At 42.0% G+C, this 22460-nt stretch overlaps 1 pseudogene; it reads right to left on the bottom strand.

Annotated features, from left to right (window-relative positions):
- Positions 1-1956: 1956 nt before the first annotated feature.
- On the bottom strand, positions 1957-20970 carry LOC121836630 (annotated as a pseudogene).
- Positions 20971-22460: the final 1490 nt, after the last annotated feature.

The following is a 22460-nucleotide window of genomic DNA, read 5'->3' as shown; positions in this document are numbered from 1 at the left end:
TTATGGTCACCTCATCTACTACTCCTCAAAGTCGATCAAGTTTTGTACGAGGAAATGTTGGAACGCTGAGCGAACAGCAAATGTAATGACCTCAAACACACTGGTCTAATTTTGGTCATTTCTGGAATTCGCCTACAGAAAGCAGATTTGAATTATTGCAGGACCTAAATGATATCTTTGTTGCAGTATTTATAATGCAGAAAATAATTAAAGCCATGATGGCCACAGAAAGCTAATGCTCAATAAGGATGGTTATTCGAAGTTTCACTAGCAATGTTCGAAGGCAGAAAAACGCTGGAGAGTGACTTCTGCCAACGAGATGCTGACATGCAGTGAGACAAATTTCAGACACATGTTAGTGAATCTGAAACCAGCAAATGAAGTCAAAAAGAGTTACTGTTTAAAAAGGAGTTCCTAGATCTTAATTTTCAAGCATAAATTTTCACGCTGTGAAACTCATAAAATATTTGTTTTCGAGTATATTAAAAACAAACAAAAAACAAAACGAGTGGACGCCGTGCTTTGGTGCATTACATGGTGGCCATCCTACGCAGTAGTAGAAAACACCATCCACCGCCAGGCCCATACAAGACTGAGCGGCAGCTCTGGTGCAAAGCAATCCTAGGAAAAGGCCGTTCAAGACCACCGGTCCCACATCGGACGGCACCTCTACTTTGAATAATTAGAGGTAACCGGTCAAGCCACCTACTAAGTGTAATGTGCATAAATTTAATTGAAATTTTGTCGATTGTTTTTATATGGCGCTATGTTGCCTGTAATAATCGCTGCACCTCCTGTTCTGCTTGGCTCAATTTTACGAACCAATGTCAAAGTAAAGTTTGCACATCATAACGTGGGGTTTTTTTGGGGGGGGGGGGGATCGATGGAGCCAAGCGTGTTAGAACGCCGGAAGGTGGAGCATGTGGAGCGAATGTTCGGGCTGCAGAACCAAGATACTCTGGGTTTAACCTCGACCCATGTGTGATTAGATCTGGATTAGTAGCATAAGGGGTGCTTTTGTGTGTCACAACTGTGGGGCACGGGAAGAATTTAAAATCTAAATTATAAAGCATTGTCGTCATACCTCACGGTGCACCGACCTTATACTGTCAAAATACTGATGTTTACTTGCTTTGCCTTTGAGATTAGCCTTTTAAACGTTTAGGTTTCTTTCCATTTCGTAGAATGTAAGTTTGGAAGAAAATTTAAAATTTTAGACAGGTGTCTTCGTTGGCCATTCAAGGCTGCATTTCTTTGTTCTGTATCAGATGAATTGAAATATTTTCTTTGGTGAGAGCTTCCTGGGAAATATGCATGTCGACTGTGTATACTGTCTTCAGGTCGTTTAGTAAGGAACCTTTCGATCACTATATTGTGTGAGACCAGTAATGATGCAGTCAAAATACCGTAAACGTTTTTATAATTTGTTGTTTGATCGCTTATTTTACTATTTTCTGGTATTCTTCATATTACAAACAGAAACGAAAATCCCGTCGTTTCAGGGCCAACCAAGTCTTGGTCACAAGTGACTGTGAGGTGAACGGTGTCTGTACAAACTCCAGCCCGTCGGTCCGCCTGAAAATGAGGCCGATATGGGCGCAGAATTATTCGAATAATTTAAATTAAGAAAATTGTATTGTCCACTTAGAGAAGAGTGGTTGTTTGGGCGAGTTCGTTTGACATCTTATACAATCTTGTGCGAAACAAAGACGAGGACAAAAGCAGAGAAGAGGACACAACAAGGCGCACAAGATTGCGCCTTGTTGTGTCCTCTTCTCTGCTTTTGTCCTCGTCTTTGTTGCGAACAAGATTGTAAAAAATGTCCTCTTAGAGATTCGCAACATTGTTCGTGAAGTTGGCTGTGCTCGAGACGAAGAGTATTTTATTTTCCTTTATTTTCTCTTGAATACTATGCCAAACTTTGCTGAACAACATGCTGGATTTTTGAAAATAATACTAAACATTTCCGGACAATATCCTCGACCTCAACTCCTGCCTCAGAATCTTCCCGTTTTCTGATTTTGGTAGAGAATTCATAAAAACCACGCCGCCGTAGAGATGCTTGAAGGTCGATGTTTGACCTGCAAACAACATAGTAACAAATCGCCAACAAGGATGGTGAAAGAGCGTTCGGCTAAAAATATGTGCAGCTACCAAACGCGTACACAGTGTTAATCAATAACTTCTCTTTCTGCATACCCTATGTCTTAGAGTATTTTACGTGTACGTCTTTTGCTATATAAACAAAAAATCAAACGTTATATAAGAGGCTGAGTGCCTTCTCTTCTTGAAGGGGACAAATCTTGAGTAAGCTTTTCCGCCCTCCTTGGCACCACTGAAGTAAGTCACGATGTCTAATTCCCGTTGAAGCCACGAAAGCGAGGCCGATAGCCTACTTATTCTCGTAGTTTGTAGATTGGGGAGGGAAGGAAATGCCTTGTGGGTTTATAGCGTTAGCGTTCTGGTATATCTTGTATTTATCCGCATCTACAAGCGAAACTGTTTTTTATTATGTTGGCCGGGGGGAGGGGGGGAGAGCGGTGGAGGAGGACACTTATGTGTCAGTCTATTAATTATCACATTATATTCAAACCTTCACACCCACCACTGCAAAGAAATTATTTCCCAATTAAACATGTGCCCTTCTCGACCGGTCTAATATAATATTTATATAATGGATTATTTTTGTTATATACAGGGTGTTTTTTTAAGCTTTACACTTATGCGGTTTCTGCAGGTGAGTTATACGGCCAGGGGGAACTTATGTAGGTGGCTAATATTTGCAATAAATCGGATTATTAACTAAAATTCGTAAATTAACTTTTCAATTTCTGAAAATAGACATATGGTTCCAAATAGGAATTTACTGAGCGTCATCGAAAACCACTAAATCAACTTTTTTTAGAACGACTTGAAGGTCAGGAAAACTCTGGGTGCGCCAAAGTTACCGCTCATGAAGCAGGCGCCAAGCTAGCAGTGGCGAAACGCGATGATAATCTTATCATCCGCGTTCCGCCACTTCTAGCTTTGCGCCTGCTTCACGAGTTGTAACTTTGGCGCACCCCAAAGTTTGCCATGGGCTTCAAGTCGTTCTAAAAAGAGTTGACGTACTGGTTTTTGATGAGGCTCATTTAGTTTCTAATTGGAACCATATGTCTATATTTAGTAACTAAAAAGTTATTTAAAAATTTTTAAGTAATCATCCAACTTATCGCAAACATTAGCCACACATATACTGTCCCCCTGGTTGTATAAGTCACCTGCAGAAACCGCTGAAGTGTAACGTTCACGGCTTTTTTAAAAGAAAACTGTGAAGCTGAAAAAACACCCTGTAGATAGTTTTCCCATATAATTCTAACAGCGCTGCGATTCAAACGTGCAACTTTAGGCTATGTCGTTTTATTTGCAGTCTAGAGTGAGTTTTTGTTTGAATTTTTACCGAAGATTTAATATTTTCAATCAATTCGTGTTTATGATAATTTGATCCAAATTTGTGAGCCTCTATGTCGAATGAACTCCAAGTAACGGTTCCTCCCGGATAAAAATCCGTATTATTATAAATAAACAAGTATTGGGTAGATCCACTACATGGGGAAAATCGAAATCCTACCTGCTACGAGTTATTTCAGTTCTTGTTCCAGAATGTCTAGGCTTTTTTTCTGGGTTTCCTTGACAACGACACAAGCGACCGGAGCCTCCCCGTACTTCGAACTGGGTATGCCGACCACAGCGGCTTCCAAAACCGCCTCGTGTGTGGTCAAAATTTCTTCCAACTCGGCAGGAGTTACAATGTTCCCCATACATTTTATCATCTGCTTGATCCGATCTACGAAGTAGATCTTTCCATTACTGTCATAGTACCCAAGATCCCCTGCGAAGAAGTGCATATGTAGCGACAATTACTTGACGTACAATGATTGCTGTGGTTCAAGGCAGACACATGAGAAACGTAATCACCAGAATCAATGCAGAGACTTTTCAAATATAATGTTTTCATAGTTCCGTCCGACAATGGATTTGTTTGCATCGTAGCCTTAGAGGATTTTCTGGTTAAACTTATTTATCTGGCACTATTTGATTTCTTTAAAAATTACATAATACTATCTGTGCTTTCAACAGATATTTTTTTTGAAATATTGAACATCTGCTTTGTCTACTTTATATTCCTGTATATATCCTGCCTTGATGTTTTATACTCCAGTATGTCTTGATTGAAAGCAGGTGGCCGGCACTGTTCTTCAAATAGAAAAATAAAACTATGAATTAAGTTTTCTCTATATTAACAAATTAACAATGTTGAAAAACTTCGCTTGCTTTATTTCTTGTTTTTTCTGCAAATTAAAAAAAAACAGGAATTATCGGTTTTCAGTTTAGTCTATTTTTGCCGCTAATTTTTTTACCACTGCGGAAATAATATTGTTGGAAAGATGGCAATGCTTCCTCTTTGGAATTTAATTTAAAATAATCTATCCTGGACAGTTTCTTCACAGGTCATATTGGCACTTAAGACTGGGACATTATACAGTTGAAATGAAATGTTCCTGCAATCGGTCGGATGCGCATTGAGGAAATGCGATAAGTTTCCGTGGACCAAAAGTAAAAGAATCATGTAGCGTCGAAGCACGACGTTTTTTATCATTAATAATTGTCTAGAAAGGTTTGGTTCGATGTTTCAAGTTCCAACGTTTTGGAACTTTAAACGAAGCTGTTTTGTTTGGAATCTTCAACCCACATCTAATTTTTTAAATTATCCAGCGTAAAAACATTAATTCAATAACAAACCTAATTGCCGAGAATATTTGCCTACAAAACTCAGCTCTCTAGAAATATTCAATCATATCAAGGCAATATGCTCCTTCCATTTACCTGACCCTCCTGCACCGGTGGAGAGAAGTATAGGGCAATGTGGTTTCTATAGTACCTCAATAAACATACCTAAGGTACACTGCCCAAGTCTTTTCTCCACCTGGGTAGGAGGTACAGGCTACTGGAAAGAGCATTTTATACAAAACTCGGTTCGAACTGCAGATATATTGCTCAATAATAAGGCCTGCTTGTAAATTGGTTCAGGAAAAATATAACGATAACTACATTTTGTATATCTTCTGAGCATATCAAAATAGCACGGTTTCTCAGAAACGAAAGTTTCAAAAATAGAAAAGGATATCTGTAAACGCACTACTCAACTAATGTACAATTAAAGTTGAGCCTTATTCAGAAATACTAGACCTCGACGTGCACTCGCACGTGGGACACGACGCGGCCTGGGTTAGGCGCTTTAGATTACTTTAAAAATGAGAAACAGAAAGATCATCCCCAATCTCACCCGTGCGAAGCCAGCCATCACTGCTCAGGACTTCTTGAGCGGCTTCCGGACGACCATAGTAGCCCTTCATTAGGGTTTTGCTCTGAACCACGATCTCGCCTTTTCGATAGGGGCCGAGAGAATCTCCGCTGTAGAGGTCGAGGATCTAGGTAGTGATTTTGATTATACTGATTATTCGTTCACGCGGCAACTCATTAAATGTATAAATAAATTAGCGACGCAAGAGACTCAATTTTTTTTAATGTAGCTTCTAGGCAGTAGACACGGTATGTGTTTCAAGTTTTATGTTTAAAAGCATAGCAGAAAAAGTGATGCCTTTTAGGACACATTATGGAAGAAAAATATACTCTTTACCGCATGCGTTGGTAAGGACCAGAAAAGTAACATGTCATAATCCGGAATAAAATGTGTTATATATTTCATATCGACTGGAATGTTTAGGTGATTTCATAGAGGTTTACGTGTTTTAATCAGGAGTCACTTCAAACATGGATACGAAAAAGGGAATATCAAAGTCCGCATTTTCATTTTTTAGTTAGGTGCAAATAGACGAGTAAATTCATGAATTTTACATGCAATTATATTATAATCGGTTAATAAAAAAACACCGCTCAGCCCGGAACAAACTCTCATATTTTCCTTGCCATGGAGACTTGTGGCACCAGGCGACGTTATTTTGTGAGAGCAGATCGCGATTCGTCGCGGAAGGTGCATTACTTGACAAGATAAACAATTAACCTAATGGGAAAACGCTGCGCTTTCCAGGTTTGCCGCATACATGACCTTACGTCAAAAACGGAGGCATAGCCAGTTCCTTTCATTCGTGTCGCTGAACGTAAAAAAAAAAGTAATATAGATAATGAATTGCTGAACGCTGAACCATACACAAAAAAAAAAGGCCAAGTGGCTTGCGCTTTTAACGCTGCATCATTGGTTCCGTTACATTGTGGCGTCCGGACCTAAGCTGAAACCAAGTAGAAGAACCGCTCCTCAGCTCCCATTGTTTAGAGAGATTATTGACATGTGGAATGCATAAAATCATTCCTTCTTGCCGTTATACTTTGATTTTTAATTTAATTTTTAAACTTTAATTTCAAACGATAAAAACAATGACTGCTGCCATTTTCGGCGGGTATGTTCCATACACCGCATAGCTCAATGACGTATCGTATATATATATATTTTTTTTTGGAGTGCGAGTCGCATCGCATTTAACGAGACGTTGGCAGGGAGGTTTCAACCGAAGTGGATTGTAGGAAGCAACTATCGCAAGTACACGCCTTCGGAAGCGTTTCGCGGGAGCTTGCTTTTATAGTGGCACTGGCGTGAGCCTAGCGTTCGTCGGCTGGCTTGATTCAGCGGTGCTTGTAACGTGTTGGTTCATCTTCCGATAGGCGGAGCAAGCATATGACGCACTCTCAATAGAACGTTCGCTGCGCTCTGGAGAGATTGCGCCATGCGTTACAAGCGTCGCTTGGAGACTGTACACATTTGAAAGAAGGAGGGGCGTAAACCATGGCGGAGGCCTTCAGCGCAGATTGATTGTAAGTGTTCATGCGTTAATGGTCTTCGCTTCAAAGTAACCTTACTTATCCTATCTTGTTGCGCAAAATCATTGTTGCCAGTAGCCTAAAAGGTTTCTTTGAAAGAACGGGCATCGCTTTTGCTCGCTCCAGAAAGGTTAATACGGTCCGCGAAAGAGCAAAACAATACCGCTGAAACTTTCAAATTTTTGTCTCAAGATCAGCATATCTCATATCGGAACCGTTCTGGTTGGCAATGATCAATAAACAAAAAAGCAGTGCCCTTAGAGTTTTAAGTGCATACCGGAAGCTGGAGACTTTTAACGGATAGATTCAGTTTCGTTTTCAATGGGTTGCGCATCTGTCGTCCGCTGTTGCCTCGGCATTATAATTTCTCACATTTCTCACGTCGTCGTAGACTGCGCCACACTTACGCGGAATACAGTAAGTACCCTTTTTTTTCGTCGCTGAATATCATACAGAGTGAATGACAAAACAGTTACGATTTTCTGGCACGAGGAGCGAACGAAAACGCTGCAACAGCGAAGTCACTTGAATGCAGATCGACGTACGCCGAACGCCGAACGCCGTGCCAGCTAACTGTGTGCATTTGTTTGCAACCTCGAGAACAGCCACTGAGACTAGTACCCCTGTTTTATACCACCGTTGCTTCGCCGATAGCCATTTTCAAGTTTTAAATGAGCTGCTTGGTACATACTGTTAAAAATCAAACCAGCTCAAAAAAAAAAAAAAAAAAAAAAACGAGAACACAGAGAAAAGCACTGGACTGGAGAAAGGCCGAGAAAAAAAATCCGATAATCGCTAATTTCACGAAAAAAGAAGTGTTGGGACTAAAATATGTATGAATAAGGATCCTTCACATTGAGCGATATGGGGACACCAACACCGGTATTGTGTTTTGGTCATTCCCGTGGCCTATTGTCTCACAGCGACATAGCGAGAGGTGCATGTTTGGGCTTCAACACATTCTCGTACAGCGAGGTTCGTCATGTACCGCGTTAGCCTGATTAAAAATAGCGATCGGCGAAGCAAGGGTGCTATGAGAGTGGAGTACTAGTCTCAGTGGCTGTTCTGCAGGTTACATATAAATGCACGCAGTGAGCCGGTACCGCGTTCGCCGTACGTCTATCTGCGTTTACATGACGTTTCCGTTGTGGCGTTTTTGCTCGCTCCCCGTGCCAACGGAATCGTAAATATTTCGTTATCCGCAGCACCTGATATGTAGCAATGAGATGGAAATGTTACTGCATCGAGCATAAATGTGGAGCAATTCAGGACGACGTGACGAATGGCGGTGCGGAGACGATAGCAAACCAGAGATGCACAACCCTACTAAATCGAAACTAAGCTACCGTTTGGCAGTCTCCGGCTCCCAGAGTGCACCTGAACCGCTGGGGTCTCTGCTAATTTGCACATTGACCACTTCGCTTGTTCGGCACCGTTTCACAATATGGCGACGCTCCCAAAACTACCGACAATGCAGATTCATATGCTTTGAGCGTACATTACGTAGTGGCATTAGGCCGAAATATTCGATTACGGAAAGTAAGGAAAAAGACAAAAAGAGGGCGATACATCTTTTGGTTATGTATTTGCTCGTCTCAGTTCGCCTCTCTAAGGACATTAATAGAGTAGAGCAGTTCCAGACTACCGGGTGTCTATGAAGAGAGAGAATTGAGCACCTTCCGTCATAACAGTGCATAACGCATTGCCGAACGCTCAGTGTTTGCAAAATATAGCGCAACACGTCGAGATCAGATAGAAAAGTTACATCTACCAGAATGAAAACTTCCGCATAGAATTCAAATACGTTCAGTAAGAAAATAGCAACCGACTCTGCCTCCAAATACGTTGAATTGAGTAACGTCTTATGCGGAGATCGCACCATAATTTCGCATTCAATGTCTGAAGAAAATAACAGTTTTAGCATTTTAATCGGATATTAACCTATTTATTTACGAATCAGTTCTCGATCGTTGGCGCCACATTCAGGCGAATGCTGGGCTCCCCGGTATGGGAAATATTTTTATTGCAAAGTGAAAACCACTTGTTCGTTGTGGCAGACGCCCTACATTGTTTGTTTTTTTGCGCTTTGTTTATAATTTTGCACGTTTTCTGACTGTATGCTGGCGCATGGATATAAGGGCGTTCATATTTGCTTCTAAAAACTAAGACGACTTACTACTAAAAGCTGTTGGCGTGACTCATTTTTTAAGCAAGACAAACAAATTGCGTTATCAAAGGATGCTTAGGGTATAGGAGTTCGAGATTTTTTTTTCTTTTTTTTTATCAGACACACCTTGACTCTGGTGCCAGCACAAGGAACGCCGACGTTGTCCATGCAGATGTTTCCGGGAGGAGTGCAGCTTATAAAAGGAAATGTTTTAGTCAATCCGTAGAAGTTTACAAACGAGCTCACGCCAAAGAACTCGCATAGCTCTGTTCCTAATGATTCTGTGATCATCGTTCCTCCGACTATGATCTTCTTCAGACCCACTGCTGGATGGTTGTTCGCTCTCGCTTCATTGACAATCTCCCGTAGCCTTTCAGAAGTTGCAAAAAGCACGGATATCTGTGGAATAAGACGGTTGTTTAACTTTCCATTTATCTTGTAGGGATGCCGCCTATTTGTATGTGTGTTTGTTTTCTTGAATATGAATGGCGCCGGACATTTTAGAATGAACTAGCGCAGATACGTCGCTCTGACGTAAACCAGGACCAAACGTTTGGTCCAGCAGGATGTTTCAGTAAAATTTGAAAGAAAAATGAAAAAAGGAGTAGAGAGAATTTAATGTAATCTAGATGTTGTAATGAAAGTTTACAAGAATATCAGTTTTACTTTTGAAAGAGACAATTTTCTATGCGTTATCGTGTGAACTTTGGTAGGGCTAGAAGTGCGTCACTGGAAGAGCCGTGGCAATCAAGTTTCGCGGGCAAGACCATATATGTCATCATCTATGTTTTGTCGGAGGGGGGGGGGGGGGGGTGGTAAGAGGAAGAGGGAATAAGAACTAACGCTGGCAGCATTCGCTCATTTACGAGATTGCATTAATTTTTGCTAATTTTTTGCTTCCATCTTCAAGGGCAGTACCACTCTGAGTGCCCTTGATTTTCCAGTTTCTGTTTCTCCCCCTTCCCAGCAGTGTCGAATGTGCTTGACCCAGGTTTTCTTACTTGATGTTTAGAGAGAGTCTCCAAGAAATCTTTGCACGATAGGGAATGCTCCGTAATTATCACCGTTACTCCCAGGCACACGCAGATGGTGCCGACGACGAACCCAGAGGCGTGAGTGAAGGGATTCCAAGCAAGCATGATGTCATCTTCAGCAAACAAGCCCGAAGCCCTGTAACATGGCCCAATGAGAGTCAACTAAAATTTCAAAAGTGGTATACAAGTCAAACATCTCCTGATCATTTAATGCAAACAATTACATTTTCATTACATTGTCAAATAGAAGTGAGAGACAGTGCCGGTTCCTCAGAAAAAGGCTAATTAAAATATGTTAAAGAACGCAATAGCAAAACGAACAAAAATGTTATGCCTGACTGTTCTAAGTTGCGAGACGCATCAGCCAGCATCACAATTCGATCAGCGACTGGAAGTACTGGGTCTAAATGCCGGCGATCGTTTGATAAAAAATGAATACACGCTTCACTCGCACAGCCTTGGTACTTTGCATGCCTGAATATCTATCCTCCTTCCGTCAATATAGGATCGATTTGTCTCGGTTTGTTTCATGGCTTCACCTTATCCTCAATCAACGGTCCTGTCTTTTATGAGAATGACCCAATTTGACGTTTCAGGTTATCACAAGACGGAGGCACCTTAAGTCGCAGTGTCCCGTTTAGCCGACTTCAGTTTGCATGCCAGTCTTTAAGTGAACTACTAAAAACTCTATTTGAAAATATCAGCGTCTGACATACCTTTTGTAATAACATTCGTACTACTAATCCAAATATGTATTGATATATGAGTGAAGTGATAGGGCAAGTGGTGAGTTCGGAAGTTTGAATTGTATAAGGCTGCGCGCATCCTTATTTACTCTACAGTTTAATGAACGATTCCAGTGAAACATTGTATGTGCCCTTTAAAACCTATTAAAAATAACGCCTTTCAACACTTCAAATCCCTTCCGAGCATTGAACCCCTGAGCGGTACAATCCCCTTCAGACCGTCAGAACATTCAACCTTTCAGACCCCCTGAACAATTCAACACTTTTGAAGGCCAAATGACTGTGAAGCACTCACGAAACGTACAGGTTAAACGTTATTGGAATGAGAGATGCAATACACACGACGTTGTGCTCCTCGAATTGGAATACTTATAAGCATAACGTTGAACGATTTTGATTGGTGCTGTGGTTTGGGTTGGGACAGACACGGGAAGCCTTACAAATCTATGGCAGGTCTCTTACACCCTTTACGAATTCTTAAATGATACGTCAGTCCCCTTAGAAAACTTCGATGACATACAAAGACCCTCAATTAGTTTTAATGGGTACGTCAAAGCATCTCAGGAACCCTGGTGGGCCCCATCCGCTGATTTTCAATATCAAATGTCATTGTGACAGCACAAAGTATTTACTAATTTTTAATTTTATAAAATAAATATTTTGACGACCTTGGGGCGTGATGTGTTTAGACGGCTTTAGCTGTTCTCCTTATTTGATAATATGACGATGACGATCGTCACATCATCGCTAAATGTTTCCGGAAAATTTAGCGGGAAACTGAATTGGTGGATAGGTCACATGACGTAAAGTTTTCCACTAAATTTATCAGGTAACTTGAATTTGTCTGTCCTGTAATGTTAACACACGTAATGTTAACTACTAAATTTAGCGGTAAACAATGATTTTTCTGCAGGTCCCATTGCGCCAGGTCGCGTGAAATCAATTCTCCCGCAAAATATAGCGGAGAAAACTGAATAGCTGGATAGGTGACGTGACATAAACTTTCCACTAAATTTAAATAGGAAATTGAATTCACCTAATATCCCGTCACGTCAAATGTGTCGGTAAATTTATCGGGGAGTCTTATCATGTCTGTAAGACCCATGATGTCAGGTCAAATGACTTCAATTTTCCCGCCAAGCTTAGAGGGAAAACTGAATCGGTGCATAGGTCACGTAACGTATATTTTTTTCGCTAAATTTAGCGGAAAAACTGAATTGGTGCATAAGTCACATGACGTAAATATTTCCGCTAAATTTATTGTGGAAACTATATTCGGTTACGCTCACGCCGCCCCAACACCGGTGGCAAGAGCCCGTAACAGCTCTGGCAGTAAAAACTTTTGTTTAACAAACAACGTACATTAAAGCACGGTAGGAGGAGACGTAAGCTTTGTGGGAGATTTGCACGGCTTTCGGGAGGCCCGTGGTTCCGGACGTGTACAGCATCACGACGACCTCCTCCGTGGTGTCAGCAGGCACGTGGGGTTTCAGACCAGCCTCCGAGTAGTCTTGGAACTCGAGGACGTCAATGAATCCGGGAACTCTTCCAACACAAAACAGCTCCTGCGAAGGGGGGTTCGGTGGCCAATCGGGCTAGTGCACACCAGCTAGGATCTCGTGGAGTGAAAGCTCGCACTGCAGGACCCACGATCCAGGGCTCAGGCCACACCTCTGCCCGTTTCGATCTGGATAAGAATCGTACCGGCGTGCGGTTCGTGCGATCGTGATCACTACCTCGTGATGCACGTTAAAGACTCGAGGCGAGCGGTTGTACTGCACTGGCTAAATTGGTCATCTACAGCTGGGAGACCCGTCGCCCGCTGAGGCAGACCAAGTACTAGTCTGTATAAACACAAACAGAACCCGCCAGCTCCTGCAAAGTTAAAAAGAGACAACTCGGTTCCCGGTTGGGTTCGTGAGTGCCGGCTGTGCGAATATGAAACAATGTTATACAGATCCCTGCAAAGCAAAACAGTAGGCGTCAAATTAATGGATATATATATATATATATATTTTTTTTTTTTATGGCGAAGTATGTTTTATAATTTCTGCTGCCCTCCGGTTCCTAAAATTGTCTGTTCGTCTATAATGAATCTTGAAACATTTTGTCATGACTCACGTAAGTCAGTGTTTTTACAGCACACAGAAAATAAAATTAAACATTCAAATTGATAAAAGAAACAAAAAAACTGAACGATGTCTGTCACGACCCGCGAAAGACTCAGGAAATTTTCAAGTGCAAGAATTTTTGAGTCGCATGGAAATAATAAGGACGAATATAATGCTGCGTGCATGAACGAGAATAAACGCTTGTCCGCCCATGTAGTAGTTTTGTTTTTATTCTTTACACGAGTTTAGGGGAATAGAAGGCCGGAATGAACTTGCCCAGTCAGTCTCTACCTAGCTAACTCCCGATCAAAGCTTTATTTTCAGTTGGTTATTCATCTTTTTGTTGCCTTTATCCGTGAGAATATTTACAGCTCTCTTTTAATCAACGGGAGTTAAAAAAAATAGTCTATAGGTACGCCTGTAGCGCTTATTTGGATATTCAGTTGAAATGACGTCACGACGCGCAGTGCGCACGTGAGCAGTCAAAGGATGCTCGAAAGCAATGACTATTTTTTTATTTATTTTCTATTGTTTGAAGTTGTAAACAAGGATCTCTCAATTCCTGTTCAGCTGGAGTAATGATACTAAGCGCATTTACGTCATGCGTAAACCACCGTGCTGTACATATCTGTGAATTATTAAGGTAAAGACGCTATAGAATTATAAATGTATTATACATAACAGTTCAGAAAGAAGCGAGCTAAAAATAACATAACAGCTTCGCGCATTGTCTAATAAAAACACATATAAATTGATCAAATCTTGATACGTTACTTTAAAATTCTCTCTCTGTATTGTCTTATTCAGCGCCTAGGGCCATTGGGAGGGGGTAATGACTTGCGCATAGAGAGCACCGATCCTCTGCTTGCGCTGCCGAAAACAGCCGTGATCATTTTATTCCCAGTGCGTCTCCTTGAATAAAAAAAGAAAAGATTCTCATTCGTATTTCCTCTATTGCTGGCCCTGGTGAATATTGTTTTGCAGTGACTTTTGCGCAGTCAAGAGCCTTAGTGCTTTGTAAAAAACGTATTACAGCCCAGATAAATACATAAATATGGCAATGAGTTGCCTTCGTTCCCGCTTACAACTGCAGGCTACGCGATCAAACCTGAGCTCGGAGCGAATTTGGCGGGTCAAATGATGTGAGAACATATTTATTTCAGTACCCTCAGGGCCACTAGGACATTAGAGATGCGAGGGGCAAGATACAGTAAAAGCTTTAGTAAAAACAAAATCAAATACGATCGATATAAACGTGAGCCCTGAAGGTTACTATTAACAAAAATAATTGGTTCTCGCAGTTTCTTTAAAAAAAAAATCAGGTGAGGATATAGACGGTTGACATGCGGGAAGGTGGTTTTTCTCGGAAGACGTTCTGGGTTTGAAGGAGTCAAAGTAGGCGTTGCTACAACACTGATGACATCCTACTTTGCTTTGATGGTCAAGGCAAGCAGACGAAAATTACATTCAATGTTGTTACGAAGCACGAAACCTTTCTGTAATATCGTGAGCGGAGCAAAAAAATTGTTAATATCGTTTACAGATTTCAATGGTGATGTCCTACCGAATAGTCAGTGTGCCAAAGTTTTGAACGATTTTTTTTCGTAAGCACATTCACTTGGAAGTTTGATTTGTCTCTCCTTATTTACCATTATCACAGCTTTCTGCCTATGAACCCTTTGGTGTTTAGATTTGATGGTATAGCTAGGCTAATAAAAATTAAAAAAAAAACACGGGGTGATGCGGAGCATCGTTCCATCACACTTCATCGGAGGAACGGAGTGAAGTGGAGTCAACTGCGGTGAACTGAATGCGCGCAGAAATTGGTTTACTTTTTATGTTTATACAGCCTTGATGGAGATACGCCTCAACGGGTAATCGGTCTCTTAGCTGTATACGAGAAATTTAGCCAGTGCAGTACAACCGCTAACCTGGGATTTTTAACGTGCATCACGCAGTAGTGATCACACGAACGCGTGCCTGTACGGAACTCATCCAGATCGAAATGGGCGGGTACGGCGGGGACTCGAATTTAGGAGGTTCCCAGCGCAAGCTTTCGCTCCACGCTCCGAGCTGAGACGCGTTATCTCACTCGGCCACTTCCTCCCTTTTTTTTCTATTTATGGCCTGATCAGACAGTGGGAACAACAACAAAAAGCACACTCACGTTCAGATGGCAAAACACGTAGGCCTCTGTGCAGTCACGCGACTACTTTAAAATCTTTTTAAACACACCAATCCGTCTAGAATGGATATCCAGTCCGGAGGCGCTGACAAAGCGCGATACACTTCCCGAATATACGCGACACTTTCAATGAAGTAGTCTCTAGCGGGGCGCACCTTTATATCTGTGTTGTTTACTCCCGTTCTGGTCCTCCAGAGACTGTGGAGGCCGAGAAGCATGAGCAATCATACGGTACCCCACCTTCATTGACCAACGGCAAAAAACGGACGCCATGTGGGGTGAGGGGGAGGTCTTTCTTCAGCGTGCGCTGAAGAATGTCCCACAGGAAAACCGCATCCCAACAATTGAGAAATATGTTATATTATTTCGGGTTTTTTACATAGTAGACAATTGATCGACCAAGGGACAAACAGACCTCTCTCCTCAAGCCACGGCTTTACTGGCAACGCGCCGCAGTGTAGTTTAAAGAAAAAGGATTTAAAAGAAGGCTTGACCGGCATTTTCTTTACCCTCTTTGAGACGTCCTGCCCTGGTGCGTCACAGTACAGTGACCTATATAAAGGTACGGGTAAAAGAACGTCCACGAGGTCTTTATACAGCCACTTGCGGCTTACTGAACTTAGATATTCAAAGGAAAAGCGTACCTTGGGCAGACGAAAGGAAAGTACAACTTCTCGCATGAACCCTTGAACACTAGCACATATTGGGTCACTAGACGACACAAGAAACTTGGGCAGAGAATTTTGCCAAAGGGCCTGCAGAACTGTACGCAAAAATGAATAATTCTGGTCACGTAAGAACATGAACCTTGAAACAACCTGACGGATAAACAAGTGGGACAGTCCCAGACCTCCTCTACGAACAGAGCGAAACAGATTTGTACGGGAAGATCGTTCCCAGCACGAACTCCAAATAAAAACCGCAAAAACTCTGTGCAGTTTCTGCACGTTTAGGCGCGACATAGGCAATGCTTGTAATATATACCAAATTTTCGCGATCAAAAACAAACTACAGACAGTGGCGCGCGCAATTATAGATAAATCGCGACCCCTCCAACCCTCCGCTTTCGCCCTCGCCCTATCAGTCTCTTCATTCCACGTTTGAGTAGTGTCTCGGTAGTGTTCGAGCGGCACACCAAAATATTTCCCCGGCAAGGTTGTCCACTGGATGTTCAAAAAAATATCAGGCGTAGTGGCCCAGTTACCGTGCCAGAACCCTGCACACTTGCCCCAATTTATTACACTACCAGTTTGCCTGCAAAAGCCAGCCGCAACTCTGACAACTTCACGCAAACTGTCATGGTCAGTACAAAAAACTGCTATATCGTCCGCGTAAGAAAGGACTTTAACTTCGAATGACTCTAATTTAAAACCTTGTATGGATTCATTATTACGAAGTTTTAAACAAAAGGGCTCTAAATAAATCGCGAACAACAACGGGGATAGAGGACAACCTTGCCTCACAAATGAGTGGACTTCGACACTTTCACTGACACTCTTACTAACTATAATTGCTGTCGAACAGTTCGCGTAAGCCATTTTTAATCCATCTAAAATAACAGAGCCGAAGTTTGCGTGTTCCAAAATATAAAAAAGGACATCATGCGAGACGTGATCAAACGCCTTCTCTAGGTCTAGTTGCAGCATTGCAGCACGACCCTCCAAAGCGTCACAACATTCTAAAATGCTTCGCGCAACATGAATGTTCGTGCATATGGTACGACCCTTTATGCCTCACGTCTGATGCGGCCCGACCAGGGATGTGATAACGCTTTGCAACCGTCTAGCTAAGACTTTCATATAGATTTTGTAGTCGACGTTCGTAAGACTTATTGGTCTGTAAGACGAAACGGATAAAAGTTTGACTCGGTCGTCGGACTTTGGGACTAGTACAATATGGGACTTCAGAAAGGATGGCGGCAACAAAGATATTTCGTACGCCTCCAACAGTACCTCGTACAAAGCGTCGGCGGCTTCCTTCTTAAACGTTTTATAGAAATCGACACAGAGCCCATTAGGCCCAGGAGTTTTACCATTGGTTAAGGCCACGATTGCCGCTTCCAACTCGCTAACGCTGATAGGCGCTTCTAACTCTTCTCGTACATGCCCCTCAAGCCTGGGCATGAGTGCCAAAAATTCACTTTCAAGCCCCGTACCTTTCTGAGTGCAGTGACCAAGCAGATCGCCATAATGTTCGACAAAAGCTCGCTCGATTGTCTTCTGATCGGGCGTTATCAGGTTACTGTAACAAATTTCTTTTATCTCATTTCGATGAGCATGCCTCTTCTCATCAGCCACTTCCTCCCCTTGAACGCGCGCAGCGCGCTACCGCTGCTTATATTCACACTTGAAGGAGAGGAGACTAGAGGAGGAGAGTTGCGCATGCGCGCGCGGTGTGAGTAGAAGCGAACGCACGCGAAGTGCATGCAGCTGGTAGAGAGAGAGAGAGCGGAGAGAGTAACGCGCAGCTGTTGGAGAGAGGGAAGGAGGAGAGTTGCGCATGCGTAGTGTGAGTGCGGACGACGACGCCGCGGGACATAGACCCGGGCAAGAGATGCTCCGCATCTAAAACTATTGTTCCTCCTAGATAGAAAATATAAAGTCTATGTTTCTGAAAAATAACAAAATATATAGCGCCAACTTTCTCTCTAAACTTTCTGAATTGTCACTCAACTTCACTACACTTCCTAAAAATTAGAAAACAGATAAGGCACGTGTTTGCACTCCATAAATTCGGTAGCAATCAAATTCATATTAACTACCGTCCAATCTCACTATTTAGTACACCCTGTAAAATTATAGAGCATATCGTTTATTCGCACTTAGTTCATTTCCTAGCCGCTAACGCATTTTTTATCCCCCTTTCAGCATGGTTTTCGTAAATTTCTTCCCTGTGAGACCCAACTTCTGTCTTTCACTAACGATCTATTTTCTATTATAGATCCGGGATCCCAGGTCGATGGCGTGTTTTTTCATTTCAAAACATTCGATAAGGTTTCTCATACGCTTTTATTTCTCAAACCTAATAAACTTAACCTTGACCCCTTATGTTTTTTCTTCTGGATTAAGTGTTTTCTTACAAATCGGACTCAATTTGTCTCAACTAATCAATCTATTTCCCACCGCGGTGCAGCAACATCCAGTGTCCCACAAGGGTCCGTTTTAGGACTTTTTGCTTCTAATTTATATAAACGACTTGCTCGGAAACTTTCATCTTCTACAAGGTGGTTTGATTTTCACTGTGTAATCTATCGCGAAATTACTAATGATTCTGATACTCTAATATACTTCAAAAGATAAAGATGAAGATTTTGAGTGGTGTAACACATGGTCTATGACTCTTAACATAACCATATGTAAAGCTATCCGTACAACTCGACGTAACTCCTCACCACTGACATACTACCTCGATTCCTCTCCCTTGCAACTCTCAAACTCCTACAAGTATATTGGTCTTCATATTACTCGTAAAATGTGATGGAATGTTCACATTAATCACATCTCTGCTGACGCCAACTTTTTGCTTGGTTACTTAAAATGAAATTTTACATTAGCCAGCGTGTCAATAAAGGTACCATTATTTAAAACACTGGTACGTTCAAAATTAGAATACGCTGCAGCAATCTGGGGTCCCGTTCACTCGACACTCTAATGTAGCATTAATGCCATCCAAAATCGCAGCGCACGTTTTATCTTTTGTATTTATGTCCGTACCGCAAGTGTCTTGTCTATGCAAACTAACTTTTCTCTGCCTCTTTGTGTCTTTGTATGGCAACGTTTCTCGTATGTGTCATTTCACAAAAGGTATTACTCTAATCCTCCTCTAAATAAAAATGTAATCGGTTGTCGAACCCATATTTTGTACCTATAACTGGACAGGAGCCAATCCGCAAAACAAATGCAAAGCCGCTGAACCCTGACAGCAACGGAATCCAATGGATGACCAGTTCGACACCGTGCTTTTTACTTGAAATATTATTACCTGCGTGAAATGCAGCGATATCAGACTATACAAGAACAAGCATGGATTCATGCTGTCAAATGTTTTTAATTTGAAAAGAAACAGTCCAGAAGTATCAATTTCGCGAGGGACCATGTTACCACAGTAATCTTGAGGCGAACTTTATTGCAGAACCAGGTCCCGTCTGGTGGTGCGCGCGATAAGAATCCGAAACTGGTGACGACGCTGTGCTCAAAGCTTATTTTGAGACTTTGGGTACGCACAGCGCTGAAGGAAGGCGGTTTTTTCATTTGGAGGGTAACAAAAAGGGCCACGCCGTCCCATCGCGGAGCTTAATCAATTGGGCCGGCGACACCGCAATGGTGATGCACCCTTTCCACTGAATTCCTTGCAGGTCTGGCTAGTACATCAGGACGGACGGCAGAAGCCGGATGCCACGCGTTTTGGTTCATATCACAAGTGTGCCCAGATTTGGCTAACATTTTACCACTTTTTATTTAAAGGACACATTGTTGGCGTCAAAAAAGGTTTTGGACTGACACGGCTTGGTTCGAACGGACACAATTGACTTTTAGGATAACCAAAGCATTCAGTCAGGTTAGACGTCAAATACTCCTAATAGCATTTAAAAAAAATATGCCCCTTGTATTTTGCTGTTGCTTGGTTGATATGGCACCTCAAAAGCCGTAAGAATTAACTTAGGCTAAAACATTTGTGTCCGAGGCATCTTCCGTATTATCTGGCGTATGGCAAGTTTCTAAACTTGCGCCAGTGCTGCCTTAACTGATAGTGAACAATGCACTGCATGTATTGGGAATTCATAATTTATATTGTTCCCAAAGACTTCAACTGTTTCACAATGTTTTAGGTGTAAGTGCCTGTGCTATTCTGCAAAATGATCTAGCGCTCTTCAAAAAAAGTGCTTGGCGAGAATGCTGCAACTGTAGCAAAGGAAATAATGAAGTAATACTCATCGGCAGGGTTATAAAACATAGTATTAGGCTGAGCTTTATTTTATAGACAAATACGGTGAACAAATAACATAGGGCGTATTATTGTTGTTGCCGAGACCCATACGGACTTTCGTTTACACGTTTGCGTTGTTATGAAACAACTACGCTAGCTCTGCCTATTTCGCGGCTATCGAGAGCATGTTCGTGCTATAAGTATCTTCTGATCCTGCATCGGTGGCATTCTGAGGTCATGCGTCGAATGTGTGTGCTTGCTATGTAACTGTTTTGTAATCTCACACGGGAATTGAACTGATAATAATCAAGCTATCTTTATACATAATTTGTAGGGTAGACGTATTGTACACCGTCGCTCTCTCAACTTCGAATTCCATATGATGAAACTAGGTCTGTTGCATCTGCACGATAGAATTACAAGTAATATTTATATTAAACCTGAGAGGGGCAACAATCAATGGAAGGTTTTGTTTTATTATTCCCCTTTCTTGAGTTTACTGCGGTGTTATTCATCAGATCGCCTATGTTCGCTTTGTTTTTTTCTTACCTTTACAAGTATGAATTTCGTGCGCCAAGTGTTTTGAGTTTGACGAAAATGACCCCGGAGAAGGGGAACAAGGAGGCCAAAGAAGAAACACAATTTGTCAAACAGGTCGTTGACTGGAGCGAGACCAAAAAAATCCGGCTGGTCCTGGTATCGATTAGTGTTTGTTCTTTGTCCCCCTTGTTTCCCTTCTCCAGGGATTATTTTCGCCTTTCTTGTCCAGCTCGCTTGCACCTTTGCAACTAATTGCTTTATAATCATTACCTTATATCCTTATCCGTTCATTCTTGTTGGTGTTAGACTAGTGACAGCTGATAGAACCCATTTGCTCTACTTACGTCTAACTCTTGGTTAGCTCGGTTGATAGAGCGCTCCACTGGACATTAAGAAGTTCCTGGCTTTATACCAGGACAAGGTGGATTTTTCGGTCGCGCTCCAGCACCTAGCTGCGTTTGGAGATTTGTGCTCGTCTTTTGTCCCCCTTGTTTCCCTTCTTCAGGGATTATTTTCGTCATTCTTGTCCAGCTCGCTTGCACCTTTACATTTAATTGCTTTATAATCGTTATAGTTTCTTTAAATGAGTTCATACCTAGAGGGAAAAGGTCCCATGCATTCCGGTCGCTTCAAAATGGCGCGACATTGACGTGAACATCGCTGGTCCCAACGAGCCCATATTACTGGAGTCGCTTTAATATGCCCTGGGAAGGTGGCAAACATCGAATGCTAGTCGTGTACCTAGTGTATTCCTATCTTTGATTTGCGAAAAGCACCGGCGTCACACATTGTTTATAAATATTGGGAGATTCAAGGAGCGGCCAGGCTCTTTAAATCGACTTCAAAATTCGGTTTGTTAACCTACCGCGCTACGACTTTGTGCAGCGTTGGCGATAGGTGGCACATTTTTGTTTCTAAAATTTGCAACGAACGAACTTACCTGAGGAAAAGTTAAGAAACAAAAAAACTTAGCTCCTATGGAAACGCAGCGAAGCCACTCGTATTCAAACCACACGGCGCCCTGTAGTTTGAGAACCAGTGGCTTCGCTGCCTTTCCATAGGAGCTAAGCCTTTTTCTTTTTTTTTTACTTTTTCCTCAAATAAGTTCGCTCTTTGCTAATTTTACAGGATAGAATGCACCCTGTGGGCAACGCTGCACAAAGCCGTAGCCCGATAGGTTAAGAAACCGAGTTTTGCCGTCGATTTAAAGAGCCTGGCGTCTCCTTGAGTCACCCGGTACATAGTGTTAAGCATTCCGCAAATTTCAACTTGTCACGGCAAAAGGAGCGCGCCTAACCTAACGTCTTTTTTCTTTCTTCGATTTTGTGTCGCTTTGTGTTTCTTTCTTTCTTTCAAGACCGAAAATGACAGCGGCAAAAATGATTTGCCACAATGTGCTCCCGTCTCTTCCCCACGCGTTCTGTTAATTGCATTAACCTCTTAATCTCGCTGAGCCCATGTGTAGCGCATGGGTGGACCTCCACATACCGAGACTACTTTGTCCCGATATCATGGCCGCAAGCCTAATTACACGCTTTCAACAGACCTGCGCCATGTATATTGAGACGACGCTTTGGGTTGATTTTATAGTTATTTATCAGCTGCTTAACCGTGTTTTTACGGGACATTGCACGGCTGCCTAGGTCGCTTCTTATAGCAGCAACTCGACTACACGTGTTTACACAAGAGTTTGAAAAATATATTTGCATAAACAAAAATCAAATAAGAAAAAAGCATCCCCTCTCCGCGTCGCAAGTTCTGGTATATATTACCCGTTTTAAGTTTTACTTAATTCTTTCGATAATTTAGAACAGATCCCTAGGTATAGCCAGACACAGCCAAAGTCCACCCAACCAAAAAATTTAAAAGATGTAT

This window comes from Ixodes scapularis, unplaced genomic scaffold, assembly GCF_016920785.2.
Source record: "Ixodes scapularis isolate PalLabHiFi unplaced genomic scaffold, ASM1692078v2 PGA_scaffold2__306_contigs__length_199485367, whole genome shotgun sequence".
NCBI classification, from domain to species: domain Eukaryota; kingdom Metazoa; phylum Arthropoda; class Arachnida; order Ixodida; family Ixodidae; genus Ixodes; species Ixodes scapularis.
Note: the sequence above shows the minus strand (reverse complement) of the source record. Positions and strands in the feature narration are given on the sequence as shown.